This window comes from Drosophila eugracilis, unplaced genomic scaffold (genome assembly GCF_018153835.1).
Source record: "Drosophila eugracilis isolate 14026-0451.02 unplaced genomic scaffold, ASM1815383v1 contig_1873, whole genome shotgun sequence".
NCBI lineage: Eukaryota > Metazoa > Arthropoda > Insecta > Diptera > Drosophilidae > Drosophila > Drosophila eugracilis.
In genome coordinates this window covers 104088-123580 of record NW_024572725.1, presented here as the reverse complement: position 1 = coordinate 123580, position 19493 = coordinate 104088, and the positions used below count along the sequence as shown (strand labels likewise).

At 37.1% G+C, this 19493-nt stretch overlaps 1 protein-coding gene across 5 annotated transcripts in view; it reads right to left on the bottom strand.

Moving 5' to 3' along the window:
• The window catches only part of LOC108116134 (histone-lysine N-methyltransferase, H3 lysine-79 specific), a 43470-nt gene extending 34484 nt beyond the window's left edge, over window positions 1-8986 (bottom strand). For 3 of the 5 annotated variants that reach the window (XR_005993632.1, XM_017227860.2, XM_041817723.1), the window contains exons 1-2: window positions 8773-8986; window positions 8075-8391 (exon numbers count right to left, since the gene is read on the bottom strand). The gene's annotated coding sequence lies outside the window, so the exon portion shown is untranslated. Of the gene's footprint in view, window positions 1-8074; window positions 8392-8761 lie in introns of all 5 variants that reach the window. The other 2 variants (XM_041817721.1, XM_041817722.1) reach the window with 2 other exon arrangements.
• Window positions 8987-19493: the final 10507 nt, after the last annotated feature.

The window sequence follows — 19493 nt, the reverse complement described above, 5'->3', positions numbered from 1 at the left end:
TTAGGCATATTAGCAAACAAGGAGTTGTTATCAAATTAAAAATATCATTATTCCGCAAAGTAAAAGTAATTTAATTTAAATTGAATGGAAAAGCCTGCGCAATCTATCTTCATATTCAATGAATTAAATTATCGGCCTCAAAGTGAGCCGGAGCAAGATGGCTTATACGAAGAGCCTTTACAGCTTCAAGCTTTTGCACTTAGAAAAATGATTTTAAGTATAAGAAGTTTAACAATTTAATTATGCAAATTTTATAAGATACAGTTATTATATGAATAAACATTAAACTGCCCTTCTTTTTCAGATGTTAAAGATATGAAATTATGTTTGTATTAGGATTAAGATTTATTAAGATCACCTAACAAGTAAAGACGCGAATTTTACGCTTTTAATGGTTTTAAATCTTTGATTTTAACCAATCTTTATTTTTTTTGAAACCCAATAATAAATAGGATTATCTGTTGACTACCTTGCTACTGTTTATAGAAAATTCATTCACCAATTTACTTTTTTATTTAAATATATAAAGGTTTCTAATGAAATCCCTTTAAATAAAGATTTCTTTCTGTGCGCGAAGTGCGGCAACGGCGCAGCGTCAAGAATGCCAAAGTAAAAATGGGCGCAAAAACTAGTTACACAAACACAAACGCACAGCTACAGCTGCAGACAAGATGCCAGCCCACCCAACCGCCACCCACTGACCTGGCACGTTTCCCCAACTCCCCTTTTCGCCCTCTCAGTAGACAGTGCCCGCCTACCATTCCACCCAAAAGTTGAGCTTGGGGCGTTGTTGCCGCATTATTTTTATCAAAAATGTTATCAAAATGTGCGTTGCCAGCTGCGGCTTCAGGGCAGAGGGGGGTGAACGTTGGGGGAAAAGGGATTTTCCGAGCGGCGAGGGGATTGAGAAAAGTGTGCTGAGCTTTTCACTGTGTGAATGAGGTCGAACAGTGGGTGGTTTTTTGCTGGCTTAGATGGCACAAGAAAAAGTTGAAAATGAAAATAATGACAGCGTTGACTGAGAAAGAGGGGGAGGGAGAAATAGGGGAAAGGAGGAGCGCAAAAGGGAGAAGTCAAAGTAGGGGGTGTAAAAGTGTGGGCGGCATTTGAGTGGGCGTTTTGGGGGTGGTAAAGTAGGTGGTGTGTTGGATTTCCAGCTTTTGTCCGTTGCTTTTTGTTTTGTTTTGTCTACGAGAAAAAGTTGCAGTTAGTGTGTGTGTCTGTGTGTGTCGTTATGTGTGTGTTGGCTGTGGAATTTTGCGCATGTACAGCGAACACATAATACATAAGTTATGTGCCCAAGTATATATACACAACGCAACGTAAATTGCTATCGATTTTCCCTGTTGCCATGTAAGAGGAAGGTGGCCCCAAAGGGGGCACGCGGGGGATCTGGGGAATATAGATGAGGTACACCGTACATGTGTGTGTCTTGTTTATGTTTATGGCATTTTAGCATAACGGCAGCGGCTAAGTAAGTCCATCTATCCAACCGCAGCAACGGCATCCGTTGAGATACAGCATCTCACAGATACACAACGTCGGGCGTTGAAAATAATAGTGATAAGGAATAGAGTTTAAGGTTTTATGGCAAAATTTCGAAAATTGTTAAGGAAAATTGTTTCTGTTAATGCTTAAGATTGTTAAAAGCTATCATGTTATATCAATATAGAAAAAAAATTATACTCATGTTCTCCAATAACTTTAAAGATGATAAAGAAATCTTAATTTTTATCATAAAAATGATCGATGTAATACAATTTTTTATTATTTTTTTATTTATAAAATAAGAGATAGAGTTCTTAAGACTTTTTTCATAAAATATAAAAAGAAAAAACTGTTTTTTTAGTTGAGTATTTCCTTTAATATTTAAACGTCGAGTGCTACTATCTTGACCACAGCGTGTGTTAGTTTTTACCGTTGCACGCCCTAATGGCTACAGCAACAAGAAGAAGAAAAAACTAAGTTAAAGTGAAAGAAGCTGTATCCGTGTATCTGCCAGAAACTTTTACCTATCTTGACTTCTCATCGAGCTAAGCCACATAGCCGTGAATGAAAGAAATAATGTAATTTCATGCCTCGACTGGAAAAGGGCAAAGTTTTTCTAAGGATTCCCCATCTATCCCATTTGATTCCATATCCTAACCACTAATTAAGGTTGTTTTCTCTCTGGGTATTCCTTCGCTGACATCTTGGGTATTTATGGGATTGGCCATTGAATCTGCGAAACCTTAAGAAAATGTAATTTGTCAACTTTTGACGGCATGTTTAACTGACTGAAGGAGCGTTAAACAAGAGCAACTTAAAGGAAATGCTTTATTTTAATTCAAAGATAAAGAAAATATATTTAAGCCAAACTATTTTACTAATAATCACTATAATCAAAATCTCAAAAATTATTCTTTCCAGGGCTTTCCTTGTTTCCTTTCCGTCCTTCTCCTATCACCATCTTTCAAGCCAACTGAAGCCAAAAAGAGGGAATAGGCAACAGCCTGTTCTGACAAGGAGTCACATGCCAAAATCCTTGATAAATCAGTCAATCACGCCATTTGATCAAAGATTACGGTTCCAAAATGGAAACCCAAGAAGCTCCCAATTTTCTCACCCTGTACGTGTTGCAAGGAAAAGGAAAACCGAAGGAATATATATATATATATATTGCAGTGCTGTTTCCCTGCCGTACGTGCGTGTTTTCATCGGGAAAAATGGCAAAACTGTAGGAAGTAATGAAAATAGAAGGCAAGCCAAAAGTCTGACTGGTAAGCCAAAAAGGCTTTATTTTGTACACAGAAGTGTACTTTAATATACCCTTATTAAATTGAATGAATGAATTACTATATAAACTAGAAATGAGTTTTTTCTCAGTGGTTTATTGCAATGTTTTAGTTACTAGCTATATCTTAAAGTTTGTTTAAAAACGTACAAGTTGTAAGCCAGTCCATTTAAGTTCAAATTGAAATCTACAAATATTGAATAAAAACTTAAATCCAAGCCTAAAGACCCTTAGGATAGGGCATGAGTAAACCTTTTTTGGCAGACAGCAGCAAAAGCAATTTTATTAGTTTCCTTAGCTCCCGACACCCTGCATTTTGTTTTTATCCCTGAAAGGGTCCATCGGACCGGGACCCCCTTATATTTTGTTTTCTTTTTTCTGTTTCTTTTTTTTTTGCGATTTTTAAGACTTATTCACTCTGACAGGCGACGCCAGTTTGTCTTGGCTTCGCTTTCAAACACATGTTTTGCTGTTTTGGCTTTTCTTTGGCAGCTGCTGCCACAGTGGAAAATCAGGCAGCAGGAAAATCTAGAGCAAAACAACAACAAGAAGAGAAACAGAAAACGAAAAGCTGTTTGCATCCTGGAGAGGCAAAAGGTGTGGCCTATGAGAAAAAGAATTAAGCAAACATTTATCGATTTATGTGCCACAGAGAACTTAAAGCTTAAACTGGAACAGCACGAAAATCGCGCGCGTCATGCGTTTTGGAAAAACAGCGACCAAAAATTGCCAACGACCCAATAAGGGGGATATATACCGTATACATATATTGAATATGCATATAAACGTATGTATATATATATATATTTTTGTGTGTCCCTGGTTGATTCAATTCGATTTTAAGCGAAGCCCATTAAGCGACGAATCAGCAGGAAAAACTGGGAAAGAGAAATGAAGGGACAGGCCCAAGAACGACCTCAATTTATAACATTGATTGGAGCTGATTCGATGAATGAATTACACACATGAACATATTTAAGACCACGTGAGACCAAACAAATATTATTAATATACAAGCCAAGAAGAGCCCCCTTCTCTTTTGAGAAATCTCGAAAAAAAAAAATTCCACCCACATCCACTCAAACCCACTTCAAAAGAGAGTGAAAATGCATTAGGTATTAGACATACACACTCGCACACACAAAAAGAAGACTGGCAACAGCGCACGAAGAGGCCTTCGAGTGGAACCAAATCATTATCTTTGGATTCAAAGACGAAGATAAAAGGCTTTGTCAGGAAGTTTATTAAATTTAAACTACACATGGTCGATTAGACAGTTCTCAAATACAATCTTTTATAAAGCATAAAACATTTATTATTTATATAGCATTCGTATATTTTCATAATAATAATAATGGCAAAATTAAATAGGAAGTATCACAAGATACTTTTAAGAGCCAAACAAATAAATGTTTTTTGAACAATTTTGACCAATTTGACCGTATTTTGCTAGTATGGTCCGATTTCCTCTTTGCCATTCGAAATCCAACAATGAACTTAAACTATTTTTCATTCTGTGCTATTTCTGTGACCAAAAACCGATTCTCTGTATCTAATGTCCCATACAAAGTTGCAAGCCCTGCGTATCTGAGCATAATAAAACAACAAATAATATATAAAGCTGCAAACAGCAAAACAATACAGAAAGAGAGGCAAAGGAAAACCAATAAAGGCAACAAACATTGCCGGCCAACAACTCCACGTAAACTTCATTTACTGTCTGGCTGTAGACCCCAATTCATTCCTCCCACCCCTTTTTCCACCCCTCTGCTCCTCTTTGCCCATTTTTTTCTCCCCCCTTAGCGCCGACCATGCCACCATTTATTGAAAGGCCTGCACGCAGTGTTTTTTTTTTTTTGGTTTGTTTTTCCTCTTTTTTCTAGCTCCAACACAAAATTACTTTTTGTGGCTTGACTGGTGAGGTCTCTCCATCTCGCTTTTCTGCCTTTATCTCACTCTCTTTCCCCTATTTCTGCCATGCTTCCTCTCACTATCTATGCTACAACTAAGGCCAACAAAATAGTGAGTATTCGAATATGCTTAATTACTCGTAATAATTTCAATTTTAATTAATCCACATTTTATATTATTTTAAACGCACAGTAATATTAGATTCTATAATAAAATGAATATTCATAAATATTTTATTAATATTAACATTCAATATTAATGTGTAAGGCATTAATATAACAGAATTAAATAATGAATTATTAATGGGCTTGTAAATAATTTTTTCAATTGTATCCATTGCCCTCAAGTGTAGCCTTTCGTTTATCTTGCATGCTCTTTCTGTTTGTTAATGTGTGTGATAGCTTTTTTTTAGTTTTTGTTTTTCTTTTCTTTTTTTTTAATAAATGCTTGAGTTCATTCAACTGTCAAAAAAAACACTATACACACACGTGAAAAGAAGCAGAGATAGACAAATAAAAAAGAGAGGGAAATAAACAAGATCGAAGCTCACGACGTGCATACAAAAAGATGTAAAACAACAAAACTTGGAGCATCTTCTTCTTCCCGAAACATTTTAAATATTTATATATGTATGTATGTATCGTTTATTCCCGATTTGCTATATATGTAGATATATACCTTACCCGATTTTCCGGCAGCTGCGTTCGAACTTTCGGTTCTAAATTTAAGTTTAATTTCTAAACAGTCAACAACATTTTACAGCAGGCCATTTACCGCACTCCCTCCTCCCACAGAATCTTCCCACCTTTGTTCACCAAATTCCCTCTGCACTCGCATTCTGTAAAAGTTTTTCCTTGTTCTTTTCCGAATTTATTTATATATTTTGGTTTTTGTGACCGTGTGTGTATATGTATGTGTGTTTTTGTTGTATTTATGGCATTGTTTCGCTTTCGAGTTTCCGCCATGAAAGTGCAGACCTCCAAAATGCAACTATTTCTGTCCCACATAGATACACAGCCAATTCGCAGGAGTGTGAGTGTATGCCATGACACAGGCGGCACACGAATTTGTTCGTAGGATGTATCTAAACAAATATTTATAATCGAGCAAGGTGAACAGTAACTTTATATTTTTTTTGGCATCTAGCATTTGATTTGTCTTTTAGAAAGACTAAAGGGTATGGAAAACTGAAAGGTTATTTTACTTGCAATTGGTATTTCGTTTGGATAATTATTTACTTTTACTATTAGTATTAATTTGCATATTTAAGTAGACATTTTGTATTAAAAATATTGGTTTTGTGACAGATAAATTCACTAATTGAATTCAAATCATTAAGGAAATGACATGTTTTAAATTGTGATTTCTTAATTAATTCCCACCATAATTTTATCGAGTAAAAATTATCTTTAAACATAGTTAGGTAAATAATTTAATAAGTTTTAATACTTGAATCCATATTTGTTAATAATAATATTATTATAAACAAAAATGTGTGTTTTTCTTTATATTATTGATTTATTTATTTGTTTATTATTAAATTTCTATAGCTTGTAGCTAACTTTTTTTAAAGAAATCTTAAATAATTGCTCGGTTATTATTACAAATTAATTTTTCCAAAAAAGATACCAACAAAATAGATTACAAATACATGTACATTTTTTATTCTGTGAGTGTAAAAACAGCGCCAAAAACGAACGTTGTAATCCGTATAAGAAGACTTAACCAGGAAGAGAAGCGGAAGATAAGAAGCAGCAGAGAGACAAGAAGCACACAAACAGAATAAAAAACGTTACTAACACAAATAAACATTTACTGGCAACGGTATCTCTTTTACATTTACACATATGTAAGTACATACATATGTATGCTGGCATCAAAAGTTAACAGGGGGAAGAAGATGAAGAGACAGGCTAGAAAACGAAGAAGAAGCAGTAGGCGGAATGGAGAGCGGAGTGCAATGGCAACAATAAAATAAAACAACAACACCAAACTCAAGGAGATAAAGTGGGAAGCAAAAGCTGTCTGTTTTTCTTCTTTTATTTGTTTCTTTTTTTATTTTGACTATGTGTGTGTATCCAATGCAGCAGCCGCAACCAAAACAACAACAATACAAGTACAGTAATCGCCTGATACAGTGAACCAAAAAAGTTAAAATTAGAAGTGCTATATAAATTTTAAAGGCAATTTTGATTCTATATTAATTTCAGTTATGTCAGGCATCAGTATTATTTATTTATATTCGAATTTTTAAAACATCAAATTACAAATAGAAAATATTCCCGATGATCATTTGCTGTGTATGCATAAAAAAGCCAAAACGGAAAACTTAGAACAAACGAAACTATTGCAACAATTTTTAATTGACAGAAAACTTGCGGTAAGGATAAATGGCTAAATGGGCAAAGTCGAAGTGGCCAAATGGCACGCATGTTTCCAGACCCCTCAAGTCCCTCAATCTACATATGTATGTATGTATGACAGACACACGTACATATAGCCAGTCCAACTAGTTGGCCATAATTGGTTTTTTGGTTTTCGGGTCTTTTGCCTGTAATCAACAAGAAAAAAGCCTCTCTAACTCGCCTTCGGACATTTTTACGTCTTTTTTGTTTGTCGTGAGTTCCTTTAATTGGATTTCATAGACTGAAACTGACAGACTGCAAAACTCTTAATGGCCAAACGCAATCACATCACAAAAATCATATGTGAATGCCTGAATCCTTTTGAAATTTCACAGGCTAACAAATGAGTTTGTAGAGTGTGAGTTTTGTATCAAAACAATTTAAAAGAACCCTTTTCTTATTATTTTAAAAGAGTGTAACTTTCAAATAAAAATTCTATATATTTTAAGATTTAAGGTTAATTCAATGTTATCAAAAATAAAGTAAAAATGAAGGAGTTATTTATAAATATTTCTTTTGTGTTAGTTACAGAAAATAGAAAACAGTTTATGTTTAACAATAAGAATTTCAAAAAAATCAACATTTTTTAAGGTGTTAAAAGTGTTTTTAAGCATATGTATTTAATTTCGCTGATTTTTTAAATTAGTTTTCTTAAAATAGAAAACACATATACGACATTTCTGTTAAAGCAAACGCCCACTGTCTTCCCACTGGCAATTATAATTAACTGCCCCAGATTCCAAAGTATCCGGCACATGGGAAACCGATAAATAAATACGTTTGACTTTCCCCAAGGTCTGAATTACACTTCCGCTCTTATCAATCCAGTAAAATGAAATAAAAACACAACCACCAGTGAACACACTTTCTTGCTCTGCAAGCTTACATTTCATATGCATTTGCTATAGGAATATGAAAAGCGTTCTACGAATTTTCCTGATTTTAATTATTTAGCTTATGTTTCTTTTTTTTTAAGATTACTCACATTTCGCGCACTCAGCGCTCTGCTTCTTTTTCCTCCTCTTTCACGCCTTCTTTTTCCTCGCGCTTTGCCAATTGATAAGCCGTTAGCCGACGCCTCTCTCTCTCGCACGCTCAACGCTCTCTTAAAAGTTCTTTTATTTTATATTATTCCATTCGTTGTTGTGTTGTAAATTTTGGTTTATGTTGCTGGCATTCCGGTTAAGAAAATGCAGAGAAGGGGAAGACGAAGACGATTGAAACCGCAGTTCACTGATTAAGCAATATAATTAACTTTTGTTGTATTTTTCATTTAGTAAATATTATTTTCGTTGTCAAGCGCTGTAAGAATTATAAAATATAATAAGATTACTTTGCACACATTTTTTGCTTTTTCTTATTCCTATTCTTTATTCATATATATTTGTATGCACACTAACACACGCGCGAAAAAAACTCGCGGCGGCGACTGCTTCATTCTCTTCTTCTTTAGCAGCAGCCTCTTCTTTCTTTATGGCTTTTGCCCTGCTCTTTGCTTCGTATATTTCATACACTTTTCTTTGTTGCAATTTAGGCATTTGTTTTAGCACACATGGACACTAAACACAGACACGTACACACACACACAGAAGCAATCGCATCGAATTATATTTTGCTGCTCTTTCTCTTTCCCGCCGCACAGATTTGCCGCCTCGCTCTTGCTCGCACACACCAGCTACTCACGTAATTCAGCAAACTTTTCGTATTCTTCCTTTGCCTTACTTCGATTTGCTGCGAGAACAAACACGAGTATTGTAGTTGTATAATTAAGAATTTTTCTCCGATTTGCTGCGACCCCAAAATATTTCAGTACACACAGACACAACACACACACGCGCGCGACGAAGAGGACGACGCGACGACACGTCCGTTATGTTCCAGCGAAAGAGAGAAACAAAAACACTAGAGGAAGATGACAATAAGAGAAACGAAAAATCCCTAACGGGTGGCACAAAATCACCTAATGCCTGCGTAATATCGAATATTCGATTGATGACGTCAGCTCATATGGTATTTTAAATTTTCGTTGGTATTTTTTAAATTAAGTGTGGTATTTGCAAGGTATCTCGCACTGGGTATTATTAAAATAAAACATCATGACTGCCAATTCCGCAGGAGTTAAAAAACGCAGGAGCTTCCTATAACAATATCGGAACAGAAAAATTATTTGATTTGTATATTTATTCTTTATGATTAAAAATATTCAACATATTAAATTTATTAGAAAGCTTTTTAAGAAGTTTAGATATTTATTTGTACTAAGGCTTAGACAATGCAGATTTAAGTTTATAATCTTTATAATCTGATATACAGATCCATCACATAATTGGACAAGTACTTTTAAACTGCCTTAAATCTAATCAGGCTAATTCGGAACATACAGTGGCTCCAAGCTTATTTCCTGCAAGAATAAATCAAAGTTTAAATTTGACACTGCTACTAAACTAGCAAAGATATCAAAAAAAATTTAAACGCAGAAATGTTAAGAATGTTGCATATTATTAAAATAACAATTTTTTATGATTTCAGTTAACATTGAAACTTAAGGAGACCATCGACAGGCTAATTTGTTCGATTCGACGAACTTTTCGTCGTTTTTGGCGGTGTTCGCGGCCAAATTTCGAGTTCGAAGTTTTGTTCGACTAAGATATGTACAGTGGATCCAAGCTTATTTCGTGCAAGAAAAAATCGAATTTTTAATTTGATAGTGCTACTAAACCAGCAGAGATATCAAAAAAATTTAAACGCAGTAATGTTAAGAATGTCGCATATTATCAAAATAATAACAAAAGTTTTTACTAATTTAAAAAACAAAAAAATTTTTTATACAAAAACTAAAAAATAGGGCAACTCCGACGCACAAGCTTATTTCGTGCAAGCACTTTAACGGTTAATAACTCTAAACTAGGACTTTTAAATCCATTTTTTTTTCTTAATACTAGAAAAAACACTGTATGTAGAAACGATGTTATCTAACAAATTTGACACTGGATGGCAATGTTTTCACGAACATTTTAGTTTAGATCGAATTTATATGTACATATGTATGTACATATGTATGTACATATGTATACATCCATACGTATAATTCCTGCAAGATGCAAAGAAAAGCATATAAAACAGATATGCTTTCTCTTTTACTCTTTTTCCCGTTTTTATTTTTGTTCTCATTAAAAGTATGAATTGGCGTCAAGGCAATTACTGCTTTGCTTCCGTCAGCGAACAAATGTTCGCCAAAAAGTTGGTGGGAAAATAAAATTCGCCTGTGGATCAGTGCTGCCAACTTTTCCGGACAATAAAATGCTAATGTTGTAACCTGCTCAACCTGCTAGAAACGGCTAGATGAAATTAATAAAACCCAGAAAAAAGGCATTTTAGGTTTGATGTAGTTTTAATGAATATTTTTTAATATATTGGTAATTGAAAATTGTAAGACAATTATCGAGCTCAGTGAAATCGATATTCCCATCAGAAGTGTACGACTAGTGAATTACCTCCCGGATCCGCAGACCTTTTTGCTTCAGCGCAAAATGTCAAAGTGCAATCCGTATTTTCCCGTTTTATAAGATATACATACATTATTTCCTGTTTAAGGATTTTAATAACAGAATCCTTTTTAGCATTCAACATTTTATCAACAGAAAACATTTTGATTTGCTGTAGTATTTGGAAGTGTTCTGGTAATCAGAAAAATTACAAATTTCCCACCAGCAGCTAGCTCACAATTTTTCCTGCATTTGGTTGAAAAATACCAGATTTGGCCAGAAAAAGGTTAAGCTGGCAGCACAGATGTGTATGGCCAGCTTTAACAGATACCTGTTACGAAGCTGTTAAATAAGGTGTAACCAGAGTAAGAAATCGCTTGGTGCTAAAAAAGGTAAAGTATAAAGGGTATAAAAAGCCATCTGTTACGCGTTTTACACCAGTCCATTTCAAGTCTCTCAACAACATGGACTCATCTTCAGCTGTCAAATGGTTGGGAAACATTAAATAATTTTTTTTTTTTTTTTAAATTATGTAGACTGTTTAATTTATTTACTTGCTTGAATATATTCTATTACCATATATCTGTTTTTAATTTATATTGAAATATCATAATATTTTGTTTCTGATCACAGCTTATCTAAGGAGGTAATCATAATAATATCCAAAATTGTACAAAACTTGTATAGCTAGATTTTTATTTGCTTTCTTCGAATCGTAATTGAGTTTTTTTTTTCAAATTAGCTCCCGATTATAGTGTGCAAATCGGTATCCAGGGAACACCACGTGGAGGACGTTGTTTTGCAACGTGGCTTTCAAACCAAAATAATTTTTGAGGACCTACGAGTATTTTCCGTAACATAAGGAAGGCATACTAAAATAAACTATAAGTAGTAGTAGTAGTAGTAGTCGTAGATAGTAGTGGCCCTACTATCAAATGTATTTGAAAACGCCCAATCATTATGAGTATTGCAATTGGTTGTTGTCGAATTCAAATCTAATAGAGACCGAAAACCTTTTATTTCAACTAGAAAATCATAAATTCTTCTACAGCAGCCAGAGGTGGAGTGAAGGCATAAATTAAAATCTCCTAACACTAAACAATTCGTATTTAAAAACGAATGCCGCTCCCTAAATTCTGTCACAAACTTTTTTAATGGGTAAGTCGGACTATACAACAAAAATCCCTAAATATCGATACTTGAAGATTGCAAACTCGAGCACAGGAGAGGCCAAATTTAAAACATTAGCAAAAAACCGATCGCATGTGCAAAGACTAACATTCTCTAAAAGTTCGTTTCGAACTGATCGGAACATACATCGCTAATGTGGCAGTGCAAGCTTTACGTATTATGGAAAAAAATATGAAGGTTCAGAATATTGTGTAAACAATCGAAATGGGTATTCAATAGCTTAGAGGAACGTAATTCTGGGAGCTCTACTTCTGGAGCTGAATTCTGAGCGGGTCTTGGGGGTTCAAAAGATCCCACAACATAAAGTCCTGCCGCACTTGTGGCTCTACTACAGGCTACATACAGCGCAGCTCTCTGCATGCCAAGATTAGTGTGGACCACCACTTTGCTGTATGTAGCTCCTTGACTGTTGTGAATAGTTATAGCTTCTGCAGGGACCACTGGAAACTGCTTTCGGTCAGTAGAAGTGGTCTTATTTGAATTAATTTGAAAACTTTTAATAACCTTAAAAATTGGGGTCTAAGAAGCTTCTTGTCTATGTCTGCACTTTGGTCGTAATCTAAGACCTATACTTTCAATTGGAAATTGCAAGTTCCGCTCGGAGAGCGGAGTGGAGATCCTTAATAGTGCGAGAGAGTGAGATGGGGTGTTGACTCTGGCTTCGAACTGACCCATCCTATCGGTTATGGTCATGAATTTCATCCCTCAGCTTTAGCCATTCTTCCAGATGATCTAGTAACGTGGGGAGACGGTGGAACTTCGAGCGACGTGCTCGTAGATTTAAGTGGTTGTCAATGGGCTTTTGCTTTGAGAGGGATTATCGCTTTCGGAAGGCGCAGAGGATTCACTCGTTGCTCTGACTCTGTGAGACGCCTCCGCCTTAGAAACGGTCAGAAGGGATTTTGGTTCCTCACCGTCGCCGATTGGCATGGTAAACTCTTGTTGGGGCCGCTGTATAAGCGCAAGAAAAATCGAGATAATCCAGAAATTATGTTTATCGATTTGGAAGTGCAGGGACGGTGGATAAGAGTAAATAAACAAATATTAATCGAAAAAGCTGTTATCGATTCGGAAAAGTATGAGGACGCTGGATAACGCTTAGACCAAATTAATCGAAAAAAAAAACTATACAAATTGATCAAAGAAAAGATCCTCTCTCTCCCTGAATCTGGACATCACGGGCATTGGCGACCAACGGGTGTGCACCACCGAATGTTCATGATGAACTAAGTCGCCATTTTTTCTTGTACGATATTTTTCACTTATAAATAAAACCCGAACGAAGACGGATCGTCATCACGAAGCATCATCATCACCAATTTTTTGCGCGTTTTCCACAATTTCGCTCCTCTCATCGTTATTTAAAAAATCCTTGACGGCCAGTTGCAAGGAGTGAGCAGCACATCGTATAGAAGCGATGGAAAAAATTCTTACTTCTTGCACTAGCTCCTCATTTTCATCCTCAGAGCTTAGCGCACTTTCTGGGTCTTCATTTAAATGCTCTATTGCCTTCAAAATATTTGCTGCTTAGAAATTGAAAAATCTGCCAAAATATTTTCAATTTCACTGCTCAAATTGAGCCCAGTATGTTTTTTATGCAGCTCAATAACACCTAACGTCTTGATCTCAATGGCTTTATTATGATAATACTGCACGTTTAAGCCCAGTATGCATTTGGAATGCCTTGAAGCGATATCAATTTTCAGCGAAACGACCTTATTTTTTAGCCGCCTTATTAACAAGGCCTTTTCGCGTTCATACTTTTCCGACACATGCTGCATCACATTCCGCGCTGTTACGGGAGTCATGTCCAAGCCCTTAAAAAATTGCTCCGTCAATGTCTTAAAAGGTGCAGAATCAAAAATTTGAAATGACGATTGTTCGTCTGTCACAAATTGCACGCAAGCCTCTTTCACTTGACTGGCCGACATCTTTATGACAATTTTTTTTTGCTTTTCCACAGGCTCCACAGGCATCACATTCCGCGCTGTTACGGGAGTCATGTGCAAGCCCTTATAAATTTATTAGGAATAATGCTTATTGAATCGGTCAATGCGGAGAATTTAATCTCGAACTAAACTAAATAGGCATATCAAATGGGATTATATAGAGTGAACTGTAAGGAATATATATTCTCACCAAAGTATGCATGATGAGAGTGGTTATGTTAAGATATAAATTACGTTAAATTCCTTCAAATTATACATGATAGGAGTGTACATGTAGACTGAAAGTAATATAATTATTTCATAAGAATAGGATATATAGTGTGTTCAATTACACATGACACTTAAATAAGATGCAAATAACGTCTAAACTCATCAAATTGTGCATGATGAGTATGTATTAGAAGATTAAATGTAAAGTGAGTAATTTTAAAGCGTAGAATTAGAAGTATGTCAAAGTATGCATGACACTTTCTTCTTTCATCCCAAGGCGAAAAGACTGATGCAAGATTAGACCCAATTATCCAGAAGCTTGGTGAGTTAATGTGAACAAGCTAGTCACATCAGTCTCAAAAACTTTCTTGAATTGATTTGTCCAGCTGACAGCTCTTGCCGAATCTATTGTTGCTAAAACTCTCAAGGCAGTTCTTGATGAGCCAGGCACTAGAACTGTATCAGAATTTATTACAGCAAGAGCGTATTTGGAAACAGAGATGACTTGATCAACCACAGGCCTCTGTCTAAAAGGTTCAGTTTTGTTTGTATCCAGAACCCTTGCTTCCATTACCATGTAGCCTAGAATGAAGCTAATGATTCCATACCTGACCTCTATGGGTAGCTCATCAGCCTGCATGTAAATCAATGCATACGGTCCTCGCAACATGTAGGGTTTCTTATCACTGTCCCATGAGAAGACTTTGTTGAGAGCAACCCATGTGACAGGGCGTTCAATCTTCTCTCCTCCACGATGCAAGCAGATAGCTGAGATATCTGGAAAGGCCGCTGCTACTCTAGACAAGGTTATGTCACTAGGAGATTTTGCCTTCTCAACGATCCCATAGGTTCTTATGAATTTGGCTACAAGAGCTTGGCCTTTCGCACTCATTCGCTCTCTTTTGGCTGTTTTAAAAATGGAGGGGCCTCTGCTCAACACAGTGCAAATGACTTCGAAAATATCCAATCCTAGTTTTGATACGTCTGGTTGCTTTTGGAACATTAATTGCTGAATCACTATGGGTTTGAAGCCTGTGTAAGCTATGACAGTGCAGAACTGCTGTATGCTCTCACTAGTGAATGATTCAATTTCACTCCAGAGATCTGTCAGCTGATTAGGAGTCAGACCAGTAGCAAAGGAAGGAGTTTCCGCAAGGTTATAAGAATCCAGCAAGGCTTGCAAAGTGGATGTTGCTCCACCGACTGCTCCTTCCTCCTCAACCGAGCTCTGTCCTCTAGGCATGGTCTCTTCTGTTGCTGTAGAGGTGTCTGAAATAAAAGATTCAGTCTCGTACTGATAAGATAAGTCTAGGGAAGGTAAGGATCCTAGTCTGGTTCTAAGAACTTTCTTTTCTTGAGAGCTAGCGTTAGAGCTATGTAGCTTCTTTAGAATCTCAGTTGCAGATTCAAAATCAGATGGTTTTTCTTTTAGCCTATCGAGTATGTCCAAATCGAGGATTGTTTTGTGAGTTTCTCTTAAAGCACTGAGGACCTGATTGGTTTGGTTGACATTGAGTTTGTAACCACGAATGTGAGGAAGAACCAATCTAAGAAAGCCTTCCAGTCTATGATTTTGCTGGTCCAATGGCGTGCTGGTAGTGGAAATCCAAATGGCTTCAAACTATTTGCATCTTTTTTGTAAAGTGTATAGATGTGTGAGTAAGCATTAGAAGAAAGTGATGCCACTTTGGAAGATGATGGTTGATACTGTCAGATAACGTTCTCTCTTATTTTTTATAAGTTAAAGGATCGTCTTTGTGTTTTTGATTTTTGGTCCGTCAATGTCTTAAAAGGTGCAGAATCAAACATTTGAAATGGCAATTTTTCGTCTGTCACAAATTGCACGCAAGCCTCTTTCACTTGACTGGCCGACAGCTTTATGACAATTTTTTTTGCTTTTCCACAGGCTCCACAGGCATCACATTCCGCGCTGTTACGGGAGTCATGTGCAAGCCCTTATAAATTTGGTCCGTCAATGTCTTAAAAGGTGCAGAATCAAACATTTGAAATGACAATTTTTCGTCTGTCACAAATTGCACGCAAGCCTCTTTCACTTGACTGGCCGACATCTTTATGACAATTTTCTGGCTTAACTCAGATGAGTAAGCTTCGGCATCCCGGTCTAGAAGATGCCTCCTTAAGTTTGTGAAGTATGAGCCCTGAAAAGGGCTGTTGCAGATTTTACACTTCGATTTATTCTTTTCGAAATTATCGAAAAAAAAATCGCGCACAATATCATCACGTTTACGTCCCATGGCAATCAATTTACTTGTGAAGCAAAGATCAACGCATACTAAAATGTTGACCTAGTTGCACTTCTTATCGGAAAGCGAATTGTAAAAATAGATTTTGTTTTCTTGTCTCTTTCTTATCACTATTAGCTTCTGGTAAGTTTAGGCATTAGGCACGAATTTGATCAAGTCAAAATGTTTAGTCTGTGCAGCTGTGTAATAAGACAATACTGCACAGGAACATATATACATACTTATTATATACCTTTTTTTTTTTTCGCGCGACTTTCGTTGCTTGACGTGCAACACACCTCCCGCCCAACCGACCGAGGGGAGCTGGCGTCTGACGTACGGCTCGGAACACGGGGATAGATCCGAGTGGATTAGGAGAGATACGAGGAAAGTTAGTTTTGTGCTAAATGGGTTAGTATCGAAACTTTCAAAGTGTTAGGAGAAGAGTTAGTAATTTTATAATGAAATGGTTCATGTTGGGCAAAGTTCGAAATACAATGTTCTAAGGATAGCGGAATATAGTTTCTAGTAATCCTAAGGGGTACATGGATATTCAAGCGGCCTAGACGGGCCTGGCTATCAATTTCACCCTTAAGAAGATTATGTATAAAGACGACCCCAAATTGATTAGTAAGAGTCTACTTTTATAAGAGGGAAGGTGTGTATTTGCGTCCCAGTTGAGACCGCGGAGAGCAAATACTAAAAAATTCTTTTGGATGGATTCAATAAGGCACTGGTGAACTCCATACTGGGGGTGCCAGATACATGATCCATATTCCATGTTTTGGTAACATAGGGGTCGTTAAATTCCTTCGAGCACCTTTTAATGAAACCAAGCACTCTTCTAGCTTTATTAACCATAGAGGAAATATGGTCGGAAAACTTAAGTTTTGCATCGAGTAAGATGTCAAGATCTTCAACTGCATTAATTCTTTCCAAAGCTACACCATGCTAAGTATAATTGGTAACTTTAGGTCATTGCTTTGCACTTAGAGCCATTAAGATTTAGGAAGTTTTCAGACCACCAGTTTTGAAAATTATAATATTAAGGTCAGATTGCAGTTTCACCTGGTAGGAGGCATCGGTATATTGCAGACAGAGTTTGAAATCGCCTGCATGCATACATAATAATAATACATGGCTCCCGTGAAGGATCCCGGAAGAAGCGTAGACTAAAAAGAACTCGTTGCGTTCTACCAGTGAGGTAACTGCTAATCCAACCCAGGAGATCAGTAGGAAAACCGATAAGATCGAGTTTTCTATAAGATTGCTGTGATTCACGGAGTCAAATGCTTTATGTAAATGATATCCGTCTGAAGTTTATTTTGGAAACCAGTGATCACGAAGGATGTTAGTTCCAGGAGATTGGTAGTGGTAGTCCGTTGTTTCATAAAGCCATGCTGGAATTCCACATTCCGACAAGGTGGGTCGGGAAATAAAATTAGACCGGGGGATATCATAAGCATAAGTCTGCGCGTTTGTTAACAAAGGTACATAGGTGGTTTGTAAAAACTGCGAAAAATCGGATCTTGAAAGATGCCATGTTCCTGGCGTATATATATATACACTTAGTGATATTTTCCACCCTAATATCGACTTAAAGTTTTGCTTGAATCTAAGCTAAGATGTGCGATTCGGACGTATCAGGGGGAAGCCGGGAAACAAAAATCTGTTTCTCTAGAGGAATATCAATCATAAATACTTTGGCGGGGCGGGTGGTTTACCCACGCTACCAGTGGGTGCCGGTAATCCGGACCCTAAGTTCCTATGGTGAGTCAAGGGTAAATTCTTTTGAGCTTGTAGAACATTTGGCACGGAAGGGTCCAATGCGACTACCTCGGACTGCTCATCGGGCAAATGCCTACCCACCTTAGCAACATTTTCGGGATCCGAAATATGGGCTGTTATCGGTGTCATCACGATTGGAGTGGTGGACGGGAGCGGTGATAATGAAGGAGACTGTTGAACATCAGACGGGGGGAGAAGGGAGTTATTCGCATTACTGGCGGTAACCGCCGGCGGCAAACGGGTCGTTTTTTTGGGCTTAGGAGACTCATTCAACAGTTTTAAATTGTTCAACTGAGTGTCCAGCGCAGAAAACAGGTCGTTAGCTTTGCGAAAAGCAACCAATACCAACTAAACCCAATTTTAGTCTGCCGCATAAACGATCTAAGATGTAAGCAGGGATTACATTGAATTTGTATATAGAGAGTAGTGGGGTTTTGGGAGATGGAGTTGTGGATTAGAAAGGCAGATCCTCCAAAGCAGTAGTGGTTGTTGATGCTAGTGTGAAGTGTATAATTAATTGGCGAGGGGAGTGAGGATGGTTTGAAAGGGGGGTTCTTGAAGGGCTAAAATGTGTGGATTCTGGGATTTAATTAGCATTTGAAGTTCTGTGTAGTTGTTCCTATAGCCATGTATGTTCCATTGAACAATTCTTAACATAAATATTTATTTGGTGTGGAGTAGGGAGATAACTTAGAGGTAAAATTAACGCTAATTATATTATGTGTTTTGGAGATGATGTGGGGGTTTGCGATCGATAGAGGAAAGGGATTTCAATTTTGATCTGGTAAGGACTGAGCTTTGTTCTTGTTTCAAAAGACGTTTCTAACTTTCTTTGCAGTGGGGTCAGCCTGGGAGGTGCTCGGTGTTTCTGATCCAGATGACGGTGGGTTGGTCTGTGAAATTTGATCTGTAGCTTACAGGTGTCCTGGTTGTTGGCTGAAGAGAGTGTTGATGTGAGGTGGTTCCGTTGGATTTTGCTGTCGAGGAGTATAGAGCACCGTCGTGGTGCCGCTTGTTGTAGATCGACCAAGCAGCCCTGGTGTCTACTTTTTGTAGAGTTTTGATGGCCTGGACTTCCTTGTTCGATAGGACAAGATTTGAAGCGGGAGTGGTGTGTTGTATCGGGCAGACTGTTAGAAGTGCAGTTGATGCAATTGGGCTCATTGCGGCAGATTTCGATAGATGAGTTGTCGATGTGGGCAGGGAGCCCACATTTGGCACAGGTAGCGGTTTCCTCTCAGGTCGTTTGAATAGATAACACCTTTGGTAAAATTGAGGCTCCTGTGTTCAGTTATTATGATTTTGATGTTATAGTAGGGGGTGTTTGAAGGCATTTGGTCGAGTTTCATTAGCTTTTCTGCCTGTAGTTTGTTTTTTGTTTTTGCAACTTTGTCCTTTGTTTTTTTGCAACTGGTGACTTCACCATGGATTGCGTTGTCGATTGTTTTTTTTACGATAAAAGGCGAGATCTCGGATAGCGATTTAACATTGTGGTCTGCACTAGAGGCGACTAGATACACACAGTGTCGGGGGGATGT